This window comes from Meleagris gallopavo, chromosome 2 (assembly GCF_000146605.3).
Source record: "Meleagris gallopavo isolate NT-WF06-2002-E0010 breed Aviagen turkey brand Nicholas breeding stock chromosome 2, Turkey_5.1, whole genome shotgun sequence".
NCBI lineage: Eukaryota > Metazoa > Chordata > Aves > Galliformes > Phasianidae > Meleagris > Meleagris gallopavo.
This window is the reverse complement of record NC_015012.2, coordinates 13,213,909-13,219,916: the sequence shown is the minus strand read 5'-3', so window position 1 is coordinate 13,219,916 and position 6,008 is coordinate 13,213,909.

Genomic DNA, 6,008 nt, shown 5'->3' with positions numbered 1-6,008 from the left:
AAAAAAAAAACCAAAAAAACCAACCTTTGCAAGTATTTTAGAGGTTACAAGACCACCAGACCAATAAAGCAGACATGAGCTGAAAATAGGAGTGTATGGTTAATCTTCCTGCAGTATTGCAGATCCACAACAAATGCAAACTGTGTACTATTTCCTAGTAAGCGTATAGAAGTGAGGGGCACACAAACCTGTACATTAAAGCAAAGAGAGAACAGCCATAAGTTGTGCCAGTGCAGGTTCAGGTTGGGTTTTAGGAAAAATCTCTTCTCAGAAAGAGCATGAAGGCACTGAAACAGGCTCCTAGAAATGGCACTGGCATAGGATCACAGCAGAGAAAGGCTGTATTTCTGTCTCACATAAGTTATGCTAGTTTGGAGTTCAAGCTATTTTAGGGTCCTGACAAAAGGCTAGCTAGAAAGTAATGACATTGTAGCCCACTTATCTTTGTATTTTCCTACCACAGCTCACTAAGAGTGTTTGCCAAGGGTCCTCTGTGTATCTGAGGTTTATATTGAAGTAGAAACTGAAAACAAAACCATTTGCTCCTCTCAACCAGCATAACTTTGCTATAGGCAAGAACCTCTCATCAGAAGCTGATGAATGTGCATTGTAATACAATTTATAAATAACCAATTTATAAATAGCTCATTCAGGATTCTTCCTGTTATTTCCTTGCAAACCAATATGAGCAAATATTGACCACTGCTGATACAGTGGCTGGTGGAACAGAAGGCTTTTAAAAAGCCCCACAGAAATGCTGATAATTTTGGCTCCGACACCACTCTATGGGAGTTGTTGAGCATTTCTGGAAGTATCTGACCAGTAATAACCATTCTATAAGCAGCATGGCCAATTTTTAATTGAAAGGCCACCATATATCTTGTAATCAAAGTTTTGCAATCTCAACTTGAGTTCACATATTGTACCGTGAGAAGCAGTCTGTATTTCAGCCAGCACAATGATCCCCAGAAAACATACTTAGAAAAAGTTAAGATAGACCTACCAAGCTTCATACTCATTTTCTATGAAAACTCTAACTTCTAAAACAACAGTGTGGGACAAAGTAAACACGTTATGGGAAAAAAAAAGAAAAAAAAAAAACAACCAACACACAACATTCCCTGCTGCTCACTTACTGCTGCTCCTCATTTGGAAAAACTTGTATTTTTAACACCACACAATTAGTAGAAGGTGGTGAGCCATAAGCTGTCATTAGACATTGCCAAGCCAGCCAATGTCTCATGTCAGTGAGCAAAAAGGGGGTGTAGGACTGCTGAACAAACAAACAGAGTGGGCAGGGATGTCTTCTGCACTTCAGTGCTGCTCAGTGGAGTGGAATCAGGGAAAGCTTGTGCTACTGCACGAAACGTCGATAGTATTTCCACATAGGTGCCTTGGGTCCCCACCTAGACTAGCAAGATTAGTTCAGTAATCTGTTCTACCACAGTTAAACCCATCAAAAGGATGTTATCTTAGACAAGTCTCCCATAGCAACATCCAAGAAATACAACATTCGGTAAATTGAGTCTTTGTATAAAATACTCTGGTTAGGGAGGCTCCTCTACTATCCAAGCAGATATCAGCCCACACAAATCTACAAAATATACAAGCCAAAAAAAAAAAAAAAAAAAAAAAACACCAACTGCCTACCATAACACAATAGAAAGCAGAGCAATAACAGCAACAAGAGCCAGGCTGCAGCAAGTAAGGATATGCTCAAACACAACTGTATAGGCACCAAGATAAAAAGTAATAATAATAAAAAAAAAGGTACTTACCTTCAGAAAACTTCAGAGATGGAGAAATCTCCAGAGAACTACCCTTACTGCCACTGCCAGCTCTTAAATGAAGTCTGGGAAGGGGTGGATCCTGGCTCATTGCATGCACCTGTGCTCCCCTGGGTTGGCCCTGCCTTCCTGCCAGGTGCTCAATCACTGCTTCAAGCAGTGACTCAGCATTTCTGCAACACCTGCTGTTTTTTGCTCTTACAGCTTTGTCTTGCACAGAACTATATCCCTGTAGAAGCTGTAGTTGGGAGCCCTCCTGTCTGAGTGCAGTTGAGGAAAGGGGCCAGGGGCTGCTAAGCCGCCTTCTGGAGGCAATAGAACAGTAGGCATGCAAGTGGGTCTACTGCGGTGTGCAGGAGGAATCGTGGTCAGGCAGATTTGTGTGAGCTGTACTGATGTGGACATTACCTATATAAACTCTACAAGCTCTGTGCTCACCCGTGTGCAGTGACTTCAGACATCTTCTTCTCAATAAAGCCCTGGAAAGGCTTGTGACACCTGCCCAATGTTGGAGCTGAGTTCAGACTAATTTCCCTGCATTTGTATGGAGAAACCAAAATACTTTACCAACACTCATCTCCCCTCCTCCGAACTGCCCACAAAAGACTACCAGAACATCTTCTAAAATTAAAATCTTATTTGTGTGCGGGAGAAAGAATAATAATAAAAAAGATTCAGGAAAATGCACAACATTATGATGTACACAGAAAGCCTTTGCAAACACCAGTCTTGGTTTTTGTGCAGGGGACGGACAGCCCAGTGAAGGTATGCCTGTTGCTGTTCTCTACATTCTGTCACAACTGTATTTACGGTAGTAGCGACACTGATAAAAATTTTGTTTGTATTTTCCCATTCATGCTATCTTCCCCAGCTCCTTACTCCACTTTCACCCCAAGTCCAAAATTACCCATTTACTTTGAAGCCATATCATAAGTCCTATTTTCTTTCCTCAGCTAAGACCATTCTGTTAAGAAAGAGTAAAACCTTAAATATGCTTTGACTTTTACTTTTATGCTCACTCTGGACTGAAGAGATAATGTTAAATATTTCATCTTATTTTTTTAAGTGTAGATATTCCTCTTTCACTTGCATATTCTCATCATATAAAATCTTTCTATGACCTATAGAACTGCTGACTGTGACACAGGCATAAAAGAATATGTGATACACAGAGATTTTTTTTTAAGTAATCATCTAAAGATAGAAATAGAAAAAAAGGCACTTCTCTAAGGAGTCAGTGGCTCCACAGACAGACCTCAGCTTTTTCTTCCCTATTCTCTGTGTAAAATAAACAGATGAAAGCAGCCCACAGCCTCCTTCCAGCAGAAGGTCAAATCTCCATCAAGAACTGTATGTGGGACTCATGTTCCCTTGTATTTGCGTTGGCTGTTGTCTTTCAAAGGTGAGAAGCTTATTCTGAATGGGAAGGGAGTTTCTCCTTCATACACAGGCATCCGTCTGGACAGGCACTAGTGTACCATGAGCTGCCATCACTTGTGCTTCTCTGGCTGTTGCAGATTGTGCATCACCTGAAGGGGATTTAGAGGTTTAACCACAGGTGGCTCTGTAACAGTTTACAGTGAAGCCCTGCTGACCATCACAGACAGGCATGAGGTTTATTACACAGTTTGGAAGAAGTTTCCTTGCATAACTCAAAGGCATCATTCAATCTAGGCTGAACACTTGCCCTCTTTATCCTCCTGAAAACTGTTCTTGTTTCTGCAGCAGGGACAGACTTTCATTTAGGTTACTCAGGACTAGTTGTCAAAACGCTCCCAAAGGCCTTGTGTTGTGCAGAGGCGGTCAGAGCTATGAAAAACACAGGGGCTGAGTGAGGGACAGGCATGGCCCCCGGGATGCCTGATGGCTCCTCATGTTTCTGCACCTCCCACCATCCCACGGGGCCACATGGCTCCAAACTCCAACATGTTCACAGGTTAGTGGCACTTCTATCGGGACAGCATACAGAGCATTAGGCAGCTGTGATTTAGAGGGTGAGGAAGTAATGATTTATAATAACATTTGAAGCAGGTCATTAAATATGACCCCCTCATTGAAAACCCCATGCCGAGCAAGATATTTTCTTGTAAATGATTTACCAGCAAGCTTTTCATACTTTCTGGTAGCTTTTCCATAACCAAAGTCAGATTCGCTCACATTTCCCAAGCCACGGTAGTGCTTTTTCTTCAAAATGAGAAGACATCTCAAGCCTGCAGCAAATCAGTCTGGGTAGCTTAGCAAGCAGGCAGAATGGGGGTTGTTTCAAGAATGTAGCTGCTTTCTCTGATCCAAACTTCATTTCATTACAAATACAGCCAAAAAACTTCTGAAGTGAAGTAGTTCGATTTTAGTTTTTTCTCTTTACCCCACCTACAATGTGCTCTGTCAACTTGACTCCTCGTTCTTCTTAGCTCCCAACATATCATCCAAGCACCTACCAGAAATGTGCCTACCATTGAAACTGACTGTTGTCTCTTTGCAATTCAGATCTTTGGAAGAGATTAGTCCTCAAACATATGGGCACAATCATTATAATCACAGCTGTAGAAATGTAAAGCATCCTGCAGGAGGCTGGAAATTGCTCTGCAACATCAGGCAACTATGAAATCATGAAGGAAAGCTGTGGCAGTTAAAGGACAGCAGAGCCTGCCTTCCAACATGGGAATGTGGCAGTGGAATGGGGGAAACTGTTTTCTTATTCTCTTATCTTTTAATTCTCAGAAGGAAAGAGGGTTTCTGTAGCTTGCTAATGCCTTGACCGGTGCCCTTCTGTTGATTGTTGCTGCTCCTCCTTGGGGTGGCTGTGCCTACACCCAAGTGAAGGCAATCCAACTCACGCCAGAGTGCAGCAACAGAATGCCCTGAGGTGTTCCCATTTCCAGGTAGATAAGTCTGGAAATCTGAAGTGACTGCCATATTGTTCACATCCCACTCTTTAAAGTCTGTACCATGAATAATTTATACTCATGCCCTTCTGAGAGGCACGTTTTGCAGCAGTGCATAGTCCAACCCAAACTCTTGCTGAAGTTCATGGAAGTAATCTATCTTGGGTTATGTCAGCTCTGGCCCAGGCTTCAGTCTCCAAAGGACAATCACAACTGAAGATAAGCAAACAAAGAGCACAGTGTTTTGTTTTTGTTTTTCTTTTTAAGTATCATTTTTCATCTGTGCAATGAGAATTGTTCGTTTGCAAATGAGGCGGGATAGTATTGCATGCTGCATGTGACAGCATGAGAAACCGTTTGTATTCATTTAGCTAGTACATTTCTTTCCCTTTTATGGAGGTGAAAAAAAATCCTCCACCAAAAATCAGAATACTTACTCTCATCATAAATATATGTTGCTTTCTGATACTCTGAACATCTGATGTCCCTCAAGGAAGAAAGTGGGGTTTTTTTGTTGTTTTTTTTTAAAACACCAAAGAATAAACCTGTAGAATGAAGACAGCCTCATTCTTGCTTTAGGACCATAGAATCAGGATACATGTAAGAAATGTCAGCACTGAAAATACCCACCCTCGACATCAAGCACTGGATACTCTGTGAGCCTGTTCATATCTACACATCAAGAACAGTGGAATAACAAAATATTTTCAAGAAGGCAGGTAATCATTTCTTTGAGGCAGAAATCTGTATGAACCATCCAAGGCAAACCGACTTGCTTGTGAGCATGTTTTGTAATCTTATTATTTCTAATAGCTTCAGCTTTGGACAATTACAAGCAAATGAATCTGTACCAATCAATGCCAGCCCAGCGCAAGCTCTGCAGCTGCTCCAGCACAGTGACAGCTTTGAGCCTGAGACATCCACAGCCACCAGAGAGATGGCTGAATTTACTGGTGCTCAGCAGTGGGCTTTAGGTCCTTAAAAACAGAAGGAAGTCTGTATTGAACTTAAACCTGCCTGTCTGGCAAAGACCACGACATGGAAGCTTAATGTTGAAGAATCATTCCTACCATCCTAGGAGAGGAAACATGACAAGGATTTAGGTACCAGCACACAACAACGGGCTCATGCTCTGCCCTGCTCGGACACCAGCCCTGCTCACACCTCAGCCCTCAAGCACGCTAGCAGGATGGAACGTGGAGTAGCACGATGCAATGGGACCACGTGCGTTAGCTCAGATACTGAAACCGTGCCCAAAGGGCCCTGTAACCGAGTGCGGTACCGCCCTGCGGCCACGTCGGACATTGCAATCTCCGTGCGTTGTAAAATGACGTGG